This window comes from Anguilla anguilla, chromosome 5 (assembly GCF_013347855.1).
Source record: "Anguilla anguilla isolate fAngAng1 chromosome 5, fAngAng1.pri, whole genome shotgun sequence".
Classification (NCBI taxonomy): Eukaryota; Metazoa; Chordata; class Actinopteri; order Anguilliformes; family Anguillidae; genus Anguilla; species Anguilla anguilla.
This window is the reverse complement of record NC_049205.1, coordinates 51,945,252-51,969,371: the sequence shown is the minus strand read 5'-3', so window position 1 is coordinate 51,969,371 and position 24,120 is coordinate 51,945,252. Positions and strand designations below refer to the sequence as shown.

The 24,120-nt window shown below is 45.9% G+C and overlaps 1 long non-coding RNA gene across 2 annotated transcripts in view; it reads right to left on the bottom strand.

Moving 5' to 3' along the window:
- The window catches only part of LOC118227280, a 144,265-nt gene that overhangs the window by 32,048 nt on the left and 88,097 nt on the right, over positions 1–24,120 (bottom strand). For both annotated transcript variants that reach the window (XR_004765230.1, XR_004765228.1), the window contains one exon: positions 10,366–10,507. This is a non-coding gene — a long non-coding RNA (uncharacterized LOC118227280). The remainder of the gene's footprint in view (positions 1–10,365; positions 10,508–24,120) is intronic.

Below are 24,120 nucleotides of genomic sequence, written 5' to 3'. Positions count from 1 at the left end.
CAGGAGCGCCAGGAGAACTCTTTACTGCGAGGAAGCGTTCTCTGGGAAAATGTCGAGGTAGCAAATGTGATGCATCACCGGGGCACTCAAGTTCCCTGTATTGCACAGTCTGGATCTGGGCATGGGAGACTACATTAAGAACCTCCAGACCACTCGGCAAAGAGCACACTCTCTTACATCACAAAGCACACCCCTACATCGCAACTCATACCCCTATATCACCAAGCACTCCGCTAGCACAGAAAGCATGCGTTTATACCACTGAAGGCTGGTAAACCCCTACAGCACAAGCACACTCCCACTCTACACTGGGCAGCTGGCTTAATAATCCTGCCGTCTTCACCTCATTCGGTGCGGCGGTGTTCTGGCGCGATATGGCTGCTGTGCATCACCCAGGTAGGTGTTAGACCATTAATGAAGGTTGAGGTGAGTTTTCCCCCCATTTCACTGTAAAGCTCTTTGAGATCCTGAGCATGCCTAGTGATGTCAGGGACTTATGAGGTACGATACCCTATGAGACACGGATTCCCTAGCTGCTCGCTGTATCTCTTCCTCCTGAGCCCGAGGGTGTTCCTGGGCTTAGCAGACACACGCAGCTAGCATTTCCCCTGGATTAGCTGCGAAACGTGGCAGCAGGTGGCAGGCAGACTCCGAGGTGGGGCGGGCCACGGGGTTCAGAGGCAGGAAGTGCATCCAGCAGGGGAGGGGTTAACTCCGACGGGAACAATAATGAGCCCCTGCGCAGTGAGACGTTTGAGGTAATTAGTCGGCCCGCGCTCCAATATTTACCCAGTTAATTATTTGTGAGTTTAAGCGTGTCTTCCCTTTAGACTGCGGCATTTGTTGTCTTTTCCACCCCATTCGTCACAATCCATCTCTTCAGGGCGATTTATCTGTTTCGCCGGGGCTGGGGAAGGGTGGGCTGGCGAGCTCTGCTGCCAGCCGAGGTGTTAGAGCGCGAGGGCCGCAGACGTGTGAGGTCGCCGCCGCGCGCGCTCCTCGCTCCGCGCCCCTGCATTATCGGGCGGGAAAAATGTGGGAAAAGGCCGACCTGCGGCCAATCGGGCGAGGAGAGGCAAAGGAGACCGAGAGGGAGATCAGGAGCGATCCAGGTGCTCTGGGTGAAATGAGAACACGGCCCAGCAGGACTGGACCAGCCGACCCACCGGCGGCAGGGTGCAGGAGCGGTGGTGAAATAGACACGGAGGTGTGTGACCGCGCAGAGAGAGAGAGTATAAGCGGAGAGCCCTCTCGCCTCCCACAGGACCAGTGTGTCCCAAAGCCACTGATGGAGACGAGGGTTTGCCAACAAGGGCGTGCCACTACTACAGGTCCAAATCCCCACTTTCCTTCTTCCTCCGAGCAGAATCTGTACATATAAAATTCTGTATTGCATTCAGAGTCATTGGATTGTAGCACTAGTAGCAAGGGTGTAATATAATAACAATATAATAATAACTTTATATAGCACCTTTTCATACATTTCCGCAACACAAAGTGCTTTACAGAAGTTAAACAATAAAAAGTGAACACTATATAAAATCAGGGATTTACTGTACATAAAGGGTTTAAAGCACGTCTCACCATAAAAAAAAAAACCAAGTTAACTAGGCTAGTCTAAGCTCATCCTTCTTCATAAACATCTGCAGCCGCAAGCTCTGTACTGTTCCGTACAAATTCTCCGCACCAGAGGAATATATATTTTCCCTCCGGACAAGTTTAATTGATGTTTCATATATTTCTATAAGAAGGACTTCAGTTGTTTTGTGGAGTAAGGAGGGGGTCTCGGAGAAAGACAAATCAGTAATTATTTCATTATGCTATGACAGCAATAATATTAGTTTGTGCAAAGCTCCTATTAGTAGAACAAATGAGTTTTTCCCCAAGACAGCCGGATGTTGTGTGAGGCTTCAGGTAAGGCTGCATTATTCTGGCTTGAAAGTCCGCAATTTTCATATTGTTATTCGCACCGCATGCAATTATTTTGAAAATAAATTTAATGCAGATACAAAAAAAAAAAAAGAAGATAACTGCCTCTTGGGTCAGGTAAATGACTTCCTTGTTTTTATTGAGAAGACACGGTGTTTATTAGGACCCTTGTTGGCTTATTGCAGGAGGTTTCTCAGTTTGAGTAATTGTCCAATTAGGTGTAATTTCAGGATGCGTGCTAACCCGGGCCATTGTACTGTAAAAGTAAGCCTACCGCTGGGACCTACCTTAATGAATCCCTCAGAGACCCGTCTACCTCTAAAAAAGAGACCGCGCGTCTGCCTGTGTTTCACTTTCCCAAATCTTTTTTAACGAGGCATTGTAAGCGGGGACTTACGAGTTAGACAGGCGTCTCTTTTTCTCTTTCTTCTTTTTTTTTATACCTCTCTCTCTCCTTTCTCTGGCACCACAAAAAAAATAAAATAATTTATTGCTCATGTAATTTAATTTCTCTGAGAACTCAGAGGTTGGCATTACTGTTATGAAGCTCGGGTCATTTGCGACCCGGTATAAAAATACCAGCGCGCGTGCACCGGCTCTGCAGGAAGATGAGCCCTCACAACCTCCAGCGTTATAATGGGGGAACTTTTGAGAGGGGGGTGTGGGGTTCATGGACATGCCTGGTGGGTGCGTCGCAGCGGCAGGGAGGGGGTAGAAGGCGTCGGGGCAGCCTGCCAGAGGCTTCCTGGCTGCGGGATTGGCCGTGGGGTTGGCACGGTGACCTTCCTCCCCTCTCTGCGGCGTGCTCCGTGTTAGCCGGAGCCGCACGCTCGCGCGCTCTTTCACCGCGAGCTCGGGGACGGCCAATTCCCAGCAAGGAATCCTCCATTCACTTTGATCCCCACCATCACCAGCTATCCGCACGAAGCTGGCATGCACTTGGTGATTAATCGGTGCGCGCAGAATTCTGAATTAAACCGTACAGCTGAAGGGGTTTGGGGGGGGTGGGGGGGGGGTGGCAGGGGGGGGTTCTGGGTAATATAATACATTTGGGGCCAGAGAAGAAGGCTTTGTTTTCCTGAGTCCTGAGCTCGGACCTGTAATTACTGAAGCTAGGTTTTTGAGGATGAAGAATGAATGAGGGCGGGGACTGTGACGTCTTAAAGCCCCAGACGGCGTCCTCCTGTGTTTACAGGTATTTTCTTTGTGGGCAAGCGATACGGAGCAGCGCTGCTCTTGTGAAAAATTCACCGCGCTGCATAATGTACAAAGGCTGCGCGGGGAAGCTGTGGGCATGCGGAAGCCAAGGGGAGGTATGAGCCTGAGACCCTCAGCTTGCTTGCTTGCTTGGTTTCTTTCTAATTAGGACAGTGTTCTGCTCAGAGATGTTTTTTAACGAGCGTCAGGATTCACCACCATACTCCAGAAGAGTCCCAAAACTGGGCCAGACTCGCCATAGCATTGAGTTGTCAAATGTGCCACCATCCGGTGATAATTAGGCCATATGCGTCTAGTCATGGCAAATGGTCAGCTGACGTCATGGCAGGAAAAGCCTACAATGCAAACCATAATGCACAGAGGTGAATAACCTTTAATGGACCATAATGGACCACAGATTCCCACCTGTTCATTATGAAACAGCAGCAGTTTTGCCTGACATGTTTGACTAGCACTAAAATCAGACAAATAAGGCAAGAAAACAATAATCATTTCTCTTGTAGTACATGCCATCATGCCTCAACTGACATGGCCTTCTTCAGGCAAAAAATCTGTCCACATTGGAGGCTGCTGCTGAAATTTGGCACCGCTGCTGTGATCTGAGCTCATGTCTTGCCCTTTGAAGAGCAGGTTTTTTGGAATGCTTTGAAAAAATTCTAGGTCAGTGTTCCGGAAGTCCATTCCTTCCAATTACCACTAGCAATTATTACATCAGCATTAGAATGTTCAGTTAAGAACGTTCTAAACGCATATTTATGATCTTACACCTTCAGAGGGCTGGACTGCATTACATAACCGGACAGTGCCAACCGCAGCGGTGCCTGCGCCCGCCCACTCGTTCCATCCTCAGGGAGCGTGCTGGCGTAAGCCCCTCAGAAAGTGTGCGAGCGCGCGGTGTTGGCCATCAGCAGTTCACACCTATGGCGGGTTCATTGGGGGGTCGCGCCTCTTCCCCTGACCCGCCACTTCGCACGTTAGAGCCAACGGATACGTCTTCTCGCCGATGTGTCACCACCCCTGTCACTGCCACTTGCAGCCACCACCTCCCTCCTCCCCCCCCCCCCCCCCCCCCCACCCCAAGTCATCTCACCACCCCCATCTTTCTCCCCAATGTAAGCCTCAACCTTCACTCAGGAATAAGCTGTTCCAGAGGATTAGTCGATTTGAAGCGTTAGCGTGCAGCCGGCAGCTATCGCGGGGGCCTTGTTTGACGTCTGCGCACAAAAAAAAGGGCCTCAAAAAAACGAAATGGGGGCTTTCTTGATCCAGCTGCGCACGTTGGTGTTGGAATGGCGGACGGCCAAGGCCCTGGCTGACATGCCGATTGGAGGATCACTTCAGATTGCTAATGAATATGGATGCGGCCCCTTTTACGCCGCTCCGGAAATAATCAAGCGCGTTCCAGGGGCGCGCGCGTCCGCCGGGCTTCAGCGGCAACACCCCGCAGTGTTCCTGCCGTCGCGGATCTCTGCGTGTTTTCCAGGGAATCGTTTATTTATTTCAAATCCGTGCGCTTGGACCTTCATTTTCAGTTCATCCAGTCTTAAAAATAGGATTATCCTGCAGCACCTTGAATCTGATTTGAATCTGAATAGGTGAGAATTTATTTTGCGGGTGTTCAATAGCCCACACAAATAAACCCCCCTTTAATCCAATTCCATCACCACCAGGAAAGATGAAGTGAAATCTCATTATATTGCCCCCCTTTATGTTGGCTTGTCCTTCACAGATAATCTATTGAATTTGGCGTTTATTTATTTATTACACTTGAACGAATGAATATGTGATTGTAACACGTGGATATTTCATTTATTTTAAACAGTTGGTCAAAGGAATTCATTTCTAAGCATTAATCAGGCTGAAGGACCTCCATTTCAGTGTCTTAGTTACCACATCTGCAGCATTGTCTTCTGAGAGATTTGATACTGTGGTATAAAATTAGATTGTGTTGTGCATTGCCAGCTAATCATTTCAAACAAAATAGCTTCTTGCACAGCTTGTCACGATGAGTTATGGAATATGGCAACCTGCAGAAAGTTTTGGGTTGTGATGTGTTTCGTTAACACTGTTATAGAGACAGTAAGATACCCATGGACCTCTCCAAATGCTTCTAACAAACAATAAACATAAAGATGAAAAATTTAAAAATAGAAAAAATTATCTTATTCTCAAGTGTGTTGTCCTATAGTCTAAATACCATTAAACTATGTGTTTCTGTCAGGAAGTTGGGACGTATCCAAGCTGATCAGTGGAATGAGAAAACTAGAAGGAGAAATATCCCACTCACAGTTCAATTGAAATTTATTTAGTGAAATTTATTGGCTGCACTACAGATGGTGTTTTGACCAGGTGGGTCTTGGTCAGGGGCATTAATCTGTGTATGGGATATTTTTCCTTTAGTGATTCGCCTGTTGACCACCGCCAGGGCCTACTTTTGCATGTACATATTACATTCTAGATAGCAGAGAATGAGCCAGCACAGCCACTGTGAATCCGGCATTATTCCCCCATGGCAAAGAGCATACACCAGCAGGTCTACAGATCTCCTGTGGCCAGCTGATCCCCTGAGCACCCCCCCGCTCCCCCCCCCCCCCCCCCCCCCCCCCCAAAAAAAAATCAGCTCTGCCACTATCTCGCCTGCCCCACGAAAGAAAAATAATTGGGTTCTTAAACCGCAAGGTGAAGTGTTCAAGATAGCAATCAATGTCTTTGAGCTGGTTGGGGTGGGGGGTGTGAATTCATTATCATTAAAAAAAAAACATTCACACCGATTGATCTGCAACCAACCACCTTATTGATAAATAATTAAAAAGCTCTCAGTTTAATTTGGAGGGGAATGGGTAGGGAAGACAGGGGGAGAGTATGTGTTAGCCCCAGATTGCTGAAATGACTCCAACAGGCCCCACTGTGAAGAGACTACCCAGAATCCCCTCGTGCCTGTCTTTTTATATAGTCCCAGTGGAAAATGGCAGCCAGATTTGTCTGCCATATTTACAGAAATCAATGCAATACGCCTTGAAAGAAAATCAATAAGATGTGTCCATTTATGCTTCCGACTGCAGAAGACAGACGTTCCCAGAGACTAGGCTGCGATAGCAATGCTAGAAATTTCATAAGATTGTTTCTGTCAACTCCTTCCTACTCTTCTTTTTTCCGAATGAGCTCTGAGCATCAGGGAGTGTTTCTGTGCATTTCTTCCGTGTTTTTCCATCTCCATGTCCAGCGCTGAGATGAAGCAAAGCTGGAGGAACTGATCTTTCCAGTGCCTATGAACAACTGGACAATTTTTTTTTTTTACCTTGCATTGTAATGGTAGCCTCTCACTTGCTGTTTTGTCCTGTGTATTCTGTTTCTTTGTTGTGATATACCTTGGAGATGTCAATGACCTATAACTTATGGTGCCAGTGACAAAAATGTCAACCCACGGAAAATTTTGTTGAGCCAAAAAATGCATTCCATTAAGTGACCATTTCACCAGGTTTCCTTTTCTGTATTTGCGCCATGATGAAATCATTGTATTTCTTGCAAAATCTAAGAAAGATTCATGACAAAAATAAATAAATACGTGTGCTGAATTGAACCGTAGGTTTACAGAAGGACTATCTGCAGCCGGAGGATTTAGATCTGTAACAATTAGGCTTTGTTATGACTCTCGCTCTCTAAAATGACTTCCTCTCATGTGACACGGGAAGTAATTTGTGAAACATTACTTCCTTCTGAAGCAGGAAAGCAGGCTATCAGGTTAATGCCTTTGCGCTTAATGCTTGGTGCCTCCACTTGCCTTTCCCTTATCTTACCCCTCCATCTGCCTTCACAGTGCCACAGTCATTTTTCACACACCATCAGAAAGGTTTAAAAGTGAAGAGTACGCCATCCTGTAATTACTTGTCATGTTTTCATTTCACACGCTGTTGGTGTTTTAGTATTTCTACCACGCAGTTACCGCAGCGTAAGCCAGCGCTGTCTGGTTACCTGCGTAACGAGGTGCCTCGTGCACGTGCTGCGGCGTCTAACTTTGTGCTGTGAGATTACGCATTAATAACTAACACTTTTGCTCGTGACCCTGATGACTTAGCATCAGCGCTGTTCGTTGACTAAATCTGTCTGTGTGCACTTATGGAGGTCACTGAGCATGAGCACATCTGTGTCGCAATACAGCTGTACGCTACTGTATGGTCCCCTGTTTAATAACGAGTCGGTCCTCATTTCTGTGCGCCTGATTGGTCTCTCTTGTGTCTCTGATTGGTTTACCTTGGAGTGACTGTCAGGCATTGTAACTTTAATTGGGTCATGTGAACAAAGCTCGGAGTCCAATGGGGGCGGGGAGGGGGATGGTGCAGCCTTGGCCCCCTGACCCCGAAATCCCCATTTCCAGAGCTGTGGTACAGGTCCTGAAGCGTGTCCAGTCTCAGAGCTGTAGACGCCAGCTCCTAATAACAGGGCATCCCATGGGCTGCAGCCTGAGCCAGGAGCTCTGCTGAAGGGTGGAGATGGCCCTAATACTGAGGGTGGTCCAATAGGGTTGTATAGATCTCACTTTGAGAAGGAATATAGTATATTTCAGTATTAAATCAATTTAAAATTTAACAGGAGCTTTAAAACGTAAAAGTTTCAGGAGATGAATGTACTGATTAATTTACAGATGACCCTTTTACAAAACAGATTTTTCTCTAAAGGTAGAATATGCAACGTGCCTCTAACTTCATGTGTCTTCTGCAACATCTGCACCCCATGCAACTCCACCTCTTTCATTCCAATATTAATTTCATTTTCTGTTATTCACAAATCCTTTAGGAGAGTGGAAACTAACCTTCTTTGTAGCCACTTATGATCCCAAATGCAATGTTTTTGAATATATCCATGAAACTCCTCTGCATGCCTGTCTTCAAAGCTACTGAATTTTCAGTTTTAAAAATGAGAGAAAAAAAAGATGCATGGAACTTTTTAGCACTGATATCTGTCTAATTGATGAGTTTGTGTCACATCACTCCATTATGCATAATTTAGCACGGATCAGATCCCACATTACCATAATCACCCAATCCATATTCAGCACAGTGTGACATTTCACTCTGTGGCAAAGCCTGATCCCTGAGCCAAAATGGCACCCAGAACGTCGCTCGCCGACCGGATCTGATCTGCGTGATGGCGAGGCGTCCCTCAACGCGTACGTCGACTTCCAGCGAGCGCCACCGGCTTCCACAGAAAATAAAGGGTTACCACCGCGCGCTGAAACGCCACCGCCGCTGCTCACAATCACTAAGCAGCTTTAGCGTCTCCTACCACAGTCCTGATTTAAAATTCATAAATGCTAATCCTTCATAATTTACAGTTTAAAAAGCAGCCCTGCTCCTAGGCCCTGTGGCCACTGCTCAGTCAGAGTAATTATACCAAGGAGCCGGGAAACGTTCTTCAACAGCAAGGAAATCCCCTTCACTGGCACCCAACCCAATTACTCCAAATAACTAAACAGATTAGTGAGTCATTTTCCAGTCCAATCTGAGCGCAGGTGCCAAATCGAGGTGTAGCACAGTCAGGTGGGTAAACAGCTTTAAAGTTGAAGCCTGCCTGTTTCTTAATAAGTGGACGATCTGCCAAGTGATTTGATTAGCCAGACATTTCCTTTAATTTCGGCCCAAGCGATCGTCTCTTCCAAGGTCAGCGGCCTCTCTCTGGCGTCAGAGTAATTCCCGGCACTGGTCCTTAGCAGGTGACATCAGTGCTTTCTGGAAGCAAATGGTGTGTTTTCTTTCTTTTTCTTTTTTTTTTCTTCTTTTTTTGCTATGGCTGAACACAATTTCCCTTTGTCCTCCAGAAGGGGAAACAAGTTTAAATTGTGGTAATTACATCAAATTACAATTGATTGCACTGTATGTCAGTGGGTCTTTCTGCAGAGTGTGCTGCGTGATATGCAGGGGCAGTAATTACATTTGGTCACACTTACAGCCTGCATGAATGTTCCTTGACCTCAGAGATGATCAGAGCCACTCCTTTTAATGAAAAGTAAAAGTACAAAAAGCAGACGGAAATCCCACTGGAGTTTAAATTCCCACCAAAGCTGTTTTTAAAAGCTGTAGAAACACAGAAAGGAAAAAAAAAATATATATATATATATAATGATTTCTCTCACTGCTGCTGGTATTTTATTCCTGGCTTATGTGTCCCTTATAACTTCAAATCTCACATCAGGTCTTGTGTTTTCATTAGAACTTTTCGCTACCAAAAGTATCCAGCAGATATGTTATGTCCAAAGTATTTCATTGCAGCCGCACTCATCCCAAAGTGAAACAATCAGGATTCTATTAGAGGGGCTTAGGGGACTAAGCGCCAGACTCCAGTCGCAAATCCCGCCGTTTTGACACGTTTTTCCTCCGCTCCCCGACAAAGCGATGCCTCCTGAAGAAGAGAGCTAAAAAATCACTCGGGTCTGCCCGTCCTGCGCTCTCAGTCCCTGCCTCTGCGGTGTGAGTAAGCGAGGGAGCCGTCGCTGCGGAGCCAACGCCACACGGCCGTCGCGAAACACAACCACAAGTGCCACCGTCGAAAGTGCCCGCAATCGTGAATGCTAACTAACGGCGCGGCAGTGTAGTGTAATGAGTAAGGAGCTGGTCTTGTAACCTAAAGGTCACAGGTTTGACCCTTGAGCAAGGTACTTAACCTGCATTGCTTCAGTATGTATCGAACTGTACAAATGGATCCAATGTAAATGCTATGTAAAAAGTGTAAGTTGCTGTGGATGAGAGCGTCTGCTAAATGCCTGTAATGTAATGTAGATGTAATGCGGCTGGTGTTGGATGTCGTGTTTTTCATTCTTCGGTTTGAAATGGTGACGCTGTGGGAGCACAACCTCAGAGCCAGCGAGCAAACACTTGACAGAATGGGACAGGTTTAAATGTGGACGTATGCTGGCCCCCGGCCTGTCTTTGGCCCTCTGTTATGTGGATTCTGAGTGAATCAAATCTGAGACTGAGGCTGGGATTCAAGCAACATTTTCTCTAAACGTTAACATACAATCGAGAGCTGTTTTAAAAAAAAAAAACTAAACTAACTTTTCAAACTGTGCTTGTGAAGAAAAAATGTAAGGCTTGCATTTATTCGTAAGTTAAAGTTAAGGACGAATATTGATTGGACACAGGCCTGAATATTCATGGGGCTGATACCGTTAATCTTCCACACTCCCCCCAGTGCCCCCTTTCGCAAACCCACACCCACACTCACCTCATGCCAGCACAATGGATTCGGGCCGGTGCAGTTTCCCAAATCAGCTTTCCCGGAAAAGATGAATCCATCAGTAGCAGATTCATAAACACAGTCTTCTGTTTCCTCCTCCGCCCCAATCAATAAGGTGAGATGGCAAAGTCTGTGAGCAGACGAGTGGGGAATATGAGTTATTTGGGTCCCAGACAGCTAATTGAAGGAAAAGAAATCAGGAGAGCAGTAAGCAAGTCTGTACTTCAGTGGGTCTGCCTTCAAGGCTAATGGTTCCATTACAGCTGTCAATTAAAGAATCACAAAGAGTGAGAGACACTCAGTATAAATATCAATTAATACAAGAGCAGCTGTCCCAGCCAAGTAATGGAAAATACTAGAGGGAAATGTTTTCTTTGCTCCTGACAACAAATATCAATGTATTTGATTTAATTTAATATCATTTTTTTTTGCTTCATTCAATTGCTTTAAAGCTCAACATCTTTGTAATAACATGCACATATCTTGCCCCCCCCCCCCTCCCCAAAAAAAAACAGACCTGCAGTTCCACAAAACCAAATAAGTGGCAGAGTGATAGCAGTTTCATTATTGCAGGAACAAATCAAATGCAACAAGGCGCCCCTGCACTTTACAGAGATGTACACTGAAGTGATATTTCATCAGTTTTAATTTAGAGAGAGAGAGAGCAGGGGAAAAGAGGCCATCGGCATACCCAAGGACCTCAGAAAATGCATTTCTTTTTGCTGATCATAGACATGTGCTGCAGGTTTAAGGTAGAATTCTCTCACTGCTATTCTCTCACCGAACAGCCCATCCTCTAAAGAGGACTCTCGGTGATGGGCTGGGGGGTGGGGGGGGGGGGGGGGGGGGGGAGGTGAATCTAATTAAAACAGCAACACAAGTACAAGAAGGTGTTCCTTGTCTCAGCCTTACATTTCAACTGGGAAAAGCATTCAGTTGTTTGTAGTTTTTTTTTTTTTTTTTTACTCGCAACAACTGAATTTATTAAGCTCAAATCTACTTCCACCACTCAACAGCTTTTAAGACACAAGAAACTGAATGTAATTTATTGCGGGAGAAGGGTTGAGGGTATTGTATAGCTTGTGAAATGCCAGGGAGAACAGTGGAGAGTTTCTGGTATTTGGACTGTCTCCAGTGAGTATCAGATTACTGCCTTGTTCTTCCCACATGTTTGATAAGTCCAAGCGTGAATACATTTACAGCAACCACACTACTGGAGGAAAGAGTGGTCAGTATCATGCATGAAAACATATACAAATAAAAAATTGTATAGGTGCATCCAAATTCCATTGGTGTGAGCAGCTATGACCACAGGTAACAAATCATGTCATGATGAAGATTGCTTTGGTACTTCTCTCAGAAAATATGAGTAAGACTAATAACCACAAGTATTTTTGGTTTACCTACTTATGTGTGTTGTGTGCAACACATCGTGCCATTCATGATGATTCTGATGCTTATGCAGGATCAGACAGACAGACACATGGCCTCTTGGAGCTGACTACACAGAAGCACATATTGAAAAAGGAAGCAGTGTTATGTAAAAGCAGGGGATCAGACAACTGAAACCCTTCTATTCTCCTCTCCTCCCCCTGCCTCTCCTCTCCTCCTCTCCACTCTTCTCTGATGCATTTGGCCTCCTGTGAATTCATAATGGCCCCCTCTGTATTAAAAAGGAAAATTGAAACACATTTCAGTAAAAGTGACTGGCTCCTGTTGTGTAGACAATGCACCACCTCCCCCCCTCCTTACAAACTCAGACAAATGCAGTGCAATTATTGTGCCTGCAAGGTGTCCTGTTTCTTCTCTTGCGTTGTGATTATTCTCCTCTGTCAGCATTATCTGTGAGGGGTGGGTAGTGCAGTTATAACTGCCGTTACGGCTGACAGCAGAGGCCAAGATGGGAGCGGCTGTGCTCCCCAGAACTGCAGCCCAGGCCCGGAGTTCCGTCTGTGGGGCGTGCTAATCACTGTGGTCCCAGGACCCTGCACAGTGTAGGCCTCCGGGGCACTACTGGCCTTCTCAACTGCACATCTCCCAAGATTCAGTACATGGCGATAATTGCATTTTTATAGTTCATATTAAGTAAGTTTGGAGTGGTACTGAGAGATATTAGAGGATTTGTAATTACAATTTTGATCCATGGATACCAAGTCTTTCTGGTGATAAACCAGTATACACTGAAGCCATAAACAGCAGTGTGCTTTCAATTTGCACATGCATTCTAATGAAGGTTTCATTGGGCGATGGAACTTTCATGCCCAATGTCCCTTTTACTGAGAATGTATGAGCATATCCACAACCTCCACCACGGTGTCCCGTTCATCCTCCAAAATCCGGTTGTGCAGCACCTTGCCAGCAACAGCCAGACAGGAGGCAGCACTGTGTCATGTGGTGCCGCCTTGAGCTGCACAGCCCTCCTCCTGAGACCCACGCTGACTGAGGGGGTGGGGAAGGGTCAAACGGTCTCACTCCGCCGTTTGCGATTTGAACCTTCCCCGCCCACGTCGTCTCGGCGTCTGTTTTCCCACAAGGCGCGGCGGCGCGCGGCCCGGTCTGCGTACCCACCGCGCGCGGGGGGGGGGGGGATAAACGTCAGGTGTGAACTGCGTGGGCGCGAAAAAAAAAAAAGATTGAGTAACGCAGCCAGACGCTGGAAATGAATTAAAGTGCGGCGCGGGGCCGGGGAAAGGCCTCTCCGTGCGAGACCCTAATCACCGGGAAACATGGGAGGAAGAAGCAGCCTTCATTCCGGTAACTAATCATTCATGGTTCCCCAACGCAGCCAGCGAGCGCCGACGGCGGGGCCTAATAAACTATAAAGCAGTGCAGATTTATAAATGATTAATTAAGTTGGCTCCCACGGGAACCACAGCAGCTATAAGCAAAAATATTAATTAGTCGAGGCGAGACTTAAACTAACAGGAAAACACTCTGCCTGACGCTCGAGAGCGCGGCGGAGAAGATGGCTCCCGCCGCCGGGGGCAACGGGGCCTTCTGCGGGAGCCCCGGCCGTGTCGGCCGAGGAGACTCCAGAAGCCTCCGTGGGTCGCTCTGGCAGGACCAGGAAGCCCATTGGATACTGCGGGAGGCTGAGGGTGGAGCCTAAAGAGGATCCGACTACAGGAGTTTTCAGGTGCTACATGACCAGGGACGCTGTTCCTAGGTCAATAAATAGCCCTTTAAAATAATTGCACTGCCACTTTTATTGTCTCGTTTGCCTGAAAGTGGAGTTTGTCATATTACTTAAGTCTTAATGGTCTTAATAGCCTCCTTAGTATGTTCACAGTTTATCTGCTCAGTAGTTGTATATCATTGTATGCAATCTCCTAGCAACAGATCCTGTCTGGGGACAGCCAGGCTGACAGGTGCATGTTCTCTCTCTCCCCCACCTGCCTTTGACCTCACCTGATCCCCTGTGAGGGCCCCTCACCTCCAGGTCATTTTCACTGACGGCAAAACTTTCAGTCTGAAACCCCTCTGAGGTGGAAGAGGGATGGCGAACGTATCCTCTTCCAGTTGCTTCTATGAGCACATACTGTAAGAGCTCAGTGCAAAGAAATCTGCATTCACCCACACTTTTCAGTCTGAAAATTAATAACCGGCATGAATTATCTCTCTTTTTATTCAGGCCTCTTAGGCTCTTCTTCATGACTATTGATGAGAAAGAAGTTCTGGATTTTTCTTCATTTCATTCTTAATTAATAATCATTTCCCAAGCAATAGTGATCCAAGTAATCAATTAGCAATCTCACAGTCAAATTGAATAATTTGAATAATTTAGATTTGAGCTATTACTTGAATAATTTATATATTCTGTGTCGCCACTGCTTCTTAATGATCGGAATGGCCTAATTACGTGTCAATAACGACAGGCTGATTTTCGGTGGACGATGTTAACCATGGGGTTCTCTTACCAGCCCCACATGCATGCAGTAATAATGCATCCCACAGATCCGTGCCCCTCCCCTTTTAGATGAAGAGCTTCAGCCAGTCCCCCCTTCCCTGTGGCTGGAGTCGCTGCATACAGGCTGGTACAGTGGGAACCCTCAACCTCCAATGCTGTTTGTATTTTAAACTCCATTTTCTGAGGGGTAGAGCGAATCACAAAAAAGCCTTGAACAAGATTCTTTGTAGGAGGCTCACAGTCTGCTTGATCAGTAAAGGTGCTAACCACAGACATAGGCTGGGTCCTCTGGCTGAGACACTGATAGTCCGGGCTGAGTCATTAGTTGACGCATTAGCTAACTATGGGGGTCGGGTGGGTTTAAGTCAGCCAATGGTCCCTTGGGTCACCACTGCGGTAGTTCATCCCAACGTCACTGCAGGTGCCCTCAGGGTACCAGTTGCTGCAAGTGAGAGATGAGCACTAGCACTCTCCTTTACTGTGACCTGTGCTGTGTATGATAGTCACTTGAAATGAGAGGTAAATAATAACCCTGCACTGTACTGCTGCCCTGCTCCATGGGGGAAGGTGGAGCCCAGCAATGACTGGTGATCCCATATTATAGACAGCAGAGGAAAAAAATAGTTTAAAAATGAAAAAAAAAAGTCCTCCAGACAGTCAGCAGTTTGTACTGGTTTTATATGTAGGTAGACCCTAATTGGTTCTGCCCTGATCAGTGCCCTGAGCCATTATGAAGCTTTTTTCCCCTGGAAATAAATCACTAATAAACAAAAAAAATCACAAAGGAAATTACCTTTACACAACATAAACTTTTAAAGTCCACTGGCAGTAAAAAAAAAAAAGTGCTGCCAAAAAAAAAAAAACAAATCTAAGAAATAATTGAAATGCAGCATGAAATGACCCCTGTTCACAGCCACCCACTGCAGTTGCAGGCCCAGTCTGTGTATCCCTAAATATTACATTAGGGCTGTATGAAGGACAGTTAAACCTGTGCTCTTCAAAGAGCATAATAATTATAAAAATATAAACTCAACCCTTTTATGAGACGCCTCTGCCAAGCTCTGCAGAGCTTTGGCTCTGGAGCCAAATGCTTTCTGATTTAAAATACCGCTTTATGTTAGCCTGACATTCTTCCAGAACACATTCTGCTAACTAAAGTGGTCTACCACAGAGTGCTTTACTTTTAGAAAGGCCCGAGAAGAAAATAACTTTGAAGCCATTAATCTGCCTTTCATAAATGATAGTATCCCCCAACCCGCCCCAAAAAAAACACTAATAGGGCAGTTACTGGCTTAGCTTTCGGCAATAAGTACGAAACATAATTACGCAGAGATGATTCATTCGAAAGGTCATATATCCTTTGGATAGCCCTAGCGATGCATGCCGGGGTAAGTGAGAGAGTGTGCACACTGACGCCAACTCAAATATTATCTTATTCTGTAGAATCTGAATAAGGCGCTCGGGATCAAAAAAGAAGCCAGGCTGCTTTTCACGAGACGGATGAAATTTTTATGCATGTCACACGGATGTGGATCTGGCAACATTTCAGGCATATTGTACGTAGTTCATGCCAGGTGTAATCCAAAAAGTAATGCCACTCTGTAAAACTTTTTTTTCTATGATTATAAAATAACAATTGATTAGGCTGATGTATGACTTGGCGTCATTGTGGGCTAGAACCGAAAGGCAATAATCTCTCATCTTCAAGAAGCACACAGTGAGCGACTGTGCTCTTCAGTGGAATTTCCTCCTGAAACAGTAGTTGGCTGTATTACAGTTGGAGAAAAATGAAACGCAAATGTTTTCAAGAAATGATGCATGCTTTCAATCACTCACAAACACACACGCACAGTAACTGCGTGTCACATTTGAGAAGAGAAAAGACAGGTCATCAGCATTTTTCACTCTGCCTGTTGGTACATAACCGAGCCGAAACTCTCATCAGAACAGAATGCCTCTTCATGCCCTATTTGCAAAAATGAGACCGATTGCATGGAACAAATTATACCTGCACAACAGAAGGGGAGAGAGGAAAAAAAGGCCGCAGTGAAAAATTAGGCCCCAGAAAAGTGAGCTGCAGACATTTCTAAGCCTGTCTAATTGTCTCGCCGGAGGCCAGGCTCCATGGCGTGGAGGTGCCTCAGAAGTCAATGTTCTTGGTAACTAGCGCCGAAGATGAATATATGTTTTTAGATATCTAAAATAAATATTTCATTAAACTGTCACCGCCGCGCCCGTGTGCTCTGCTCTTTCAAGTCGCGGGGCTTTGGGGGGGGGGGAGGTGGGGGGGGGGGGGGGGGGCTGGGGGGTTCGGGGGGTGGCCTGTCGAGACGCGGGGAGTGGGCGGAGGACGAGCCAAAAAAAAAAGAAAAGGCCTGGATGCAGACGGCCCGCGGAGGGCTCCCGACAGGATGGGGGCACGCTTGACAACAATTAGCCTGAGCCGCGACAGGCGTGACTCCTCCTGGCACCCGGCGCCCGGCGCGGAGATGGACGGACCCCTCCTTGCCGCGGGGAGTCCCTCTCTTCTCTGGTCAGATCATGCTGCAATCATTTGTTCTCCACGTCAGGGGCTGATGTTCAAAAAAAAAAAAACAACTTTTGGAATTACATACACTCGCAGCGTGCTTGTACAAACTCGGTGCAATATATTACATGTCACTTTCCTTCTGCGCTGGTGTGTTAAATTACAGCCAAGGTGAAGGATTGCATTTGCTTCTGTGTTTTACTTCCAAAGATGCACCCTGAACTTCTGGAAACTTCTGAAACTCAGTAAGTGCTTTTGGTCTGAACCATCCTTATTCACAAAGCAACACAAAAAAAGGAAGGGAAAAAAAAACAGGAATCATAAAATAACAGACTGTGAAATTGACAGAGGACAGAACACTGGCAAACATAATCCTATTAGTCCTTTATAACATTGAAACAGTTGCGTTCCCGTGGGCTGAAGGGAACACTATGTCACCGCAGTGCCTGGCTGGAAGCAAATGAGATTTTAAAAAAATAAATAAAAAAAACAGTGTCCCAGTTACCTGTGTGTACGGACGTGCTGGGTTTCTCTTTTTGGGGAATAATGATGGTTTGTCATCAAGGGAGATCGCTTTCACTAATCCATACAACCAGGTCCTACCAGATCAGGTTACAGCCAGAATTCATGTCTCTAAACCACAAAGAAGTGTATTCTAAAAACAGGGCATTCTGGGACAGCTGTACCATGTTTGTTTTACAACTTGACTGGACTGCGTCTGCTTTGTAATCCAGATACCAGCAACTCCTAAGCAAGAGTTTGGCTGGGTTAATATTTTCCCCAAATAGATCTGCGTCTCTTCCCTAATAACATTCCAGTGAGTCAGGAGACTGGATACTTTTTCATCCAAGTCCACAAATAATTAGGCAGAGGAGTAATTTAATTTCTGAAAGCAAATCGAATGGCCAGTACTGGAGGTGATGCACATTTCTTGCTGTCAGGTTGGAGTTATTAGTTTCTGTGAGAGCAATTTTGCATTGGGCTCATTTAAAGAAGGAATTTGGGGCCAGCAAATTGGTCCCAATGCTGGCTTCTTAAAGACTGAAGAGTTAAATATGCTGTGCCAGCATTAATTGACTTCACTGATCTCGGTTGCCTCTAAGTCACAAAAACCCCTTCCTCCAGATATGACAGTTCACAGTGATTTGCACACGCACGCGCACACACACACACACACACGCAGTGTTTCTCATATCATTAAACAGTAGCGGTGCACCCTTTGCTGCAGGAATCAGGAGGGTTATTGCCTATCAACTCCTGTCCTGGATTTTCTGCTAACAAGGTAATAAAGGAATGTTAGTTTGCCAGCTATGTAGATTAGCTTGTTTTGGTTATGTTCATTTCTTATTTGATATTGACTGTAATTACATAGCGTTGAATAACGGTTATTCAGTGGCAAATGCCAAATCAATGGTGAACATTATTCACAGATCAACGTAGTTTATAAAATATTAAATGTCTTAACATTAATGTCATTAATTTTTTTCCTGTTGCCAGATGAGCATTTAACCCCCTATTCATATATACTGTATATATGTGCGTGTGCGTGTCTGTGTGTGTGTGTGTGTGTGTGTGTGTGCGTGTGTGTGTGAATGTATATAACATATATTTATTCAAGTCAATTGCAGGTAGAAGCAGCTGTTTGTGGAGGCTGGAGGAAATCTAGGAAATAATTGAAATTCAGCATGAAATTACCCCTGTAAACAACTGCCAGCCACAGCATGAACAAGTTATATTTTCTGTGTTTCCTCTATTAGACATTAACACACGCACATACTCGAGTGGAGGGAGGTCTTTGAGGGTTATACAACCGCACATTTGTTCTCAAAATTAAAACTGCTGATTGATCCATGGAATATTAACGGTCAGCAGTGTTTTTCATTAAGTTATGAAGGGAAGCAGAGTAGGTAAAGAGAAAGAATAGAGTGAGCGAGGGAGAGTGAGAGAGGAAGAGAGGAGCCTTGCTTAATGTTCATCCCATATAGTGAACAACCCTGGAGAGAAATGTAAATACTAGACTCCAATAACATGACAGCACACTAATCATATTTACAAACTATATTAAATCTGTCCATTGTGTTTGCCGTACTAAGGATTGGCTCCCATGTAATTGTCATTGTAACCAGTGTTGGCTTATGGGGGAAATTTAACTGCAGTGATATAAGGTGACTGGTAGGGCTTATTATTACTTTATTATTACCCGGTATATGTTTATTAAAACAATTTGTCATGCAGAACAGGACTGGGGGAATGGAAACATTAAATTCTGCCGTACTCTGGCCACAGAAATGAGTTACAATAAAATTAATGGCAGGGAGGCCAGGGCTGACACCGGAGTAGAGCATAATAACCCTGCGCTTGGTTTGCGGATCATTTCCTGTTGGGGCCTAGCCTTTAAATAACAGGCTACAGATTATTGAGATAGCCCTGCAATGACTACATACACAAGCAGCCACTTCCACTGCATGCATCAGAGCGGCTTTTCTGTGGGTGCAGGAAAGCACAATGCGCCCCTGTGCCGAGTAAATTGGTATCCGGGGGGCCAGGAGAACGACACCTGTACAGAGGAGTATAGAATATCTAGAATAGACCATCATGCTTTCATTTTTATTTTCTTCTTTGTTTTTGTTTTTTTTTCATAAGAGACCCTGTTTTGTTGTGACATTGAAGAAATCATTTTCATGTTGCCATGACACAGGAGTTAGCTTTCAGAAAGGGAGGGGTGGGACAGCACCTTATCATCACAACTACAGCTGTGGAGATTCCATGACTCCTCCTGTTTGAAGAGAGTTGGCATGGATGTTCAATTGAATCCAGTTCAACTTTACCTATATGTGTAGCACTTTTTACAGAGACACTGTCACAAAAGACAGGCAAAAAACCAGGCCTTAAGCTCCAAAATGGAGGTATAGGTCTAGAGATCAGATGGGTGGGATGGTGAGCTTTATCTTGGCCTGCTGTGTGACAGGGGTGCCTGCTGAGGTGGCATCAGTCTGGGAGGTGGGGTGTCGGGGGGTGAGTTTGCCTCAGACCTGAAAAATCCCCAGTGATTCACACTACTAACCAAATAACCAGTGACTCAAACAAATTTTCAGGGGGCAGCAAGCCCAGGTTGTAATGGCACAGTTGTGGTTGTGATAGGCTGCCCAAACACTGAGCGGGCCTTCTAGGAGCATGCTCCCAGCCTTGCCTCCAAATGGGCTACACAGAGTGGCCGATATGGGCTACACAGAGTGACCTACGGAAGGACAATGCCAGTCTCATCACCTTGTGCATCACCTGTCCTCAGAGCTGAACATTTACAGACCACAATCCCAGGCCCCAACACCATGTCAGGGAGGGCTATGAGGGTACGCATTCACAATTGTCTGTTGGGGTTTGTTCAGTGTCTCTTTCCTCAATCTTCGCTGCAGTCATATGCGCCAGACCTGTGTGTTTATCTGGCTCTGTTATTCAGGGTGACATCACTCTGAGCAGGTGGGAGTAATTAAACAGGAAAGTCAACCTGAGTGAAACAGTGCAAGAGGTCACTTTGAGCTCAGCCCCTCCCCCTAAATATTGCCCCCCCCTCCTTCACCTTACTCCACTGCCCCCTTCCTCCACCCTGCAGAAGGTCTCCTATTGCTCCATTCATCCAACTAAATGACATGTCAATCAAAAGTAATGCTTATTAATTATACCACAACCACCCACCACCCCCCAAAAAAATAAAAAACCACCCTTTCAAACAGCGAGTCGGCCATTTTGAAGCCGTATGAAGGTGTGCTGGAGAAGGAGCTACTGAAGAGAGTGCTGTGCTTCAGCCCCACGCTCCGGGCGGCAGCCAGTTTGCTGTCCAGATGTCTCGCACAGGTGACAGCTGTAATAGCCTAACTAGCAAATTAATCACCCAGCCTTTTGTGAGGCATCTTTACCGCAAACTCATTTCACTTCATAAAAGGCTTCATCTCTGGTGAATGGGAGGGGTGGGGGTGGGGGGGGGGGGAGAAAAAGAGGAGCGTTTGGTGCTCCTCGTTTGCCTCCGATAGCCTGCGTGGATAGTCTGGCAGGATCAGAGAGAAACCCGAACTGGGTCGTCTGCGATGCGGCTGCCGCCCGCCAGCAGAAGTGCGGTTCTGACGGGACTGCGGTTCTGACGGGACGGCGGTTCTGACGGGACCGGCGCGGCGCTGATTAAAGGCGTGTCCCGCTCTGAGGAGCGCTGTCGCCGCCAGGCTTTGAAGGCCAGGAACTCCGCGCCTCTGCGCGGTTAATCGCTCTCCGCTTCATGAGGGGGGCTGTCTCCGCGTCCACATCTCGGCGTAAAACTTTGACATTTCGAGAGAATTAATACTGGGGGTTCGGTGGTGGGGGCCAGGGGGCAAGTCTTTTAGCCCCCCCCCCCCCTTCACAGATATGAGGTGGGCGGCTACAGTCGGACAGCTGAAGGGTTTGACAAGATGAATAATACAGAAGGGAAGAATTATATTTATATCATTTGTATAAGGCATATTTCAGACACGGGGGGGAAGGAATTTAGAGGAAATTAATCAGCTGCTTTTCATGCATGATTTGAGACTGCAAATGACAAGAAGGCTGTGGAGTTTCATCCTTGCCATTATGAAAAAAAAGCATAATTTTAGGAAAAAACAGGCAATTGGCTTTAAATTTAAAAAGAATTTAAAAAGGAACAATGACAATAGAAGTAATAAAGCATGAAACTTTTGGATTAAACAGAGGCAAAGTTAGTAATGCAAAAAAAAAAAAAATGCAAAAATAAGCGATAAGTCCTTGAGAGTCATCCAACACAAAGCGGCAATTGCCATTGTTGCTTAGAAAGCATGGCAAGGCCAGGTCTGCTCTTAAAGAGGATTATGCCACTTCACAAGAGAGGTGACATTCACTGTGTATTTCTCCTCGGCTGCTGAAAGGAAGTCAGTTGTCAAATGTCAGAACTTTTGGCGTAATTATTGTATTCCTCTCCTTTCTGTGGCACCTGCAAATTGCAGCCTCTTCCCGCACTTTAAATCCTTCTACCTTCCTGCCGCTACCGTTGAGAATGTGCGCGTGGATTTAAAGTGGCAATTTAACAGCCGTCTCTTAATGCCCACACATTGTTGTACTCCGGTGCACGGACAGCATTGTGCCGGACCTGGAATTTAAATGTTTTGTTTTACGGTTTCCTTTGATTGAGGAACTCTTGTATCCTACACTTCATCTCATATTCTCTCATCTCATCCTGGCTGGCAAGCGAGCAGGGTGATGTATAGCAGGGCATCTCCATAAACAGCTTCAATCGCATGCTGTGGATTTTGTTTCATTTTCTCTGTAATTAACGTCATGCGGTGCAGCCGACTTTCTCCCCCAATTCCCGCCAACAGGGAGGGTTCCTGGCAACAAATTTGACTAATGACTTTGTTTATAGATTGCACAACCCATCGGCTCAGTTGCAGTGATGAAGAGACCACCTCCCAGGCAAAGTCAGACCCCCCCCCGCCTCTCCCCCCCCAGTCTGAAGACCACTCAGATCCAGAACTAAGTGCGAAACTACTTCTTGGGAAGGTTATCTTAGAGAGGCCTGTTGTGCATCCTGGCCATGTTCGTGATATTTCTATATCATCTAAATGCATGAAGCTTTGCTCTAAAATTTGTGTGCAAACCATAACTTTTGAAAACAAAATTGCCTTCTGTAAGTTCAAATACAGAATTATTTTTTTCTCAAAATAATATTGGTTCATTGTTAGCCATCAAATTGTTTAGTTTGACCACTGAGAATGGGATTTTCTATGGATGAGGAGTAATATGAATAATTTTTTTACATTTATAGTGAGGCCCAGTTCAGCTCCTCTCATGACACAATAATGGTTCCTGATATAGTTGGGGAACCATCAATCTAGGGGGCAGATGTTGAGATGCAGGTATTAGTCAATGTGTTGCTACTGGCTACAGGAGAACCACTGTCACAGAGCAGCAAGAACCTCTGGGTTGGCTGCCTGTTCGTAACATGTTCCAGAGGTGCATTCTCCATAGTTTTGATTATGATTTTGGTCTTTCTCACTGATCCTGGATCAGGGTAAAGCAGAACTATTTGCCCAGTCTTTCACTATGGAGTTCTTGGAGCACATCTTCCAGGGCCATGAAGAGTGCAGACAGATAAGGTCTCATTGAGATTGATTGTTGAGCGGTGTTAGGGAAGCTGGGAGACTTGAGATATGGAATGCATGTGGTAAGAAGCCCAGGTTATTAAGTCTTTTCCATCTCTGTTTAACCCATCACATCACAGATTGCTCCATCACTCTTGTGGGTAGAACATTCTCCAGTGGAACCAGCAGATCCGTGAGAGACCTGCTGTCTGTGGCAGCTGGCCCAGTGCTAAGAAGTGACCTCTGGAAATGAAATTCTGCAGTTGGGAATTAATTATCATGACAAGGCACAGGGTGGTGCAGAGAGGCCCGGGGTGCCACGGGAGGTGCGGGCAGCAGGGGGCGGTAAACAGGCCTCTGTGTGCTGCTGTTGTCGGCTGAACGCAGATGGGCACCCTGCCTCTCATCCCCTAAGAGCTCAAAAAGATAATTAGCTCAGAGTGCATTTATTTATCACAGATAAACTGTCAAACAATCTTACTCCAAGTGCACTGGTGCGTCCCTGATGGAGAGAAAGAACTGCTCATTAATTTGTTCAATTAAGCTCTCTTTTCCCTCTCTTCCTGGCCCCTTACCGCACCCCCAACAGACTTATTCTCCTCTGAACTTTCTGCGCACGCTTCAGTCATGTTCACAGTGTCTTTGCTGAAGCAGTACTCTAAAAGCAAAGGAAACGCATTAACGCGTTGCAGAGAAACAAGCATGCTATTGCTGCTATGGCCCTGCTGTTGACCAATAGGCTTACTGTGATTCTGAGTGAGGTTTTGCTGCGTATAAAAGTAGCCATTTCACATTTTTTTTATTTGGCTGTATGCTTTTCTTCTGCACAGTTGTGGAGGTGGGGTTTATGACACAACAGTGATGCAGCCAAACAACATGTGTAATCTAACCCCATTCATATTCTTTTCATATTTAAGCTCCAGGGGATGACATCAGTTCCTGTAGTGGACGCTCACATTATTACTGATGTCTTGAGGACACCGCTACCTACACCTATTACACCAGCAGGGGTCAATCACAAGATGGAGGCCTGGACATCTTTCCCATCATGCACAACTCCTACTCTGTGACAGCATTCAACCACCGTCTCTGTGGTAACCGAGTGTGGTAACTGCGCATTCCAGCTGAACAGACAGGGCAGAAGGGCATGGTAGGGGGCGTGGCCTCCAGGCTTGAACATGCCGACT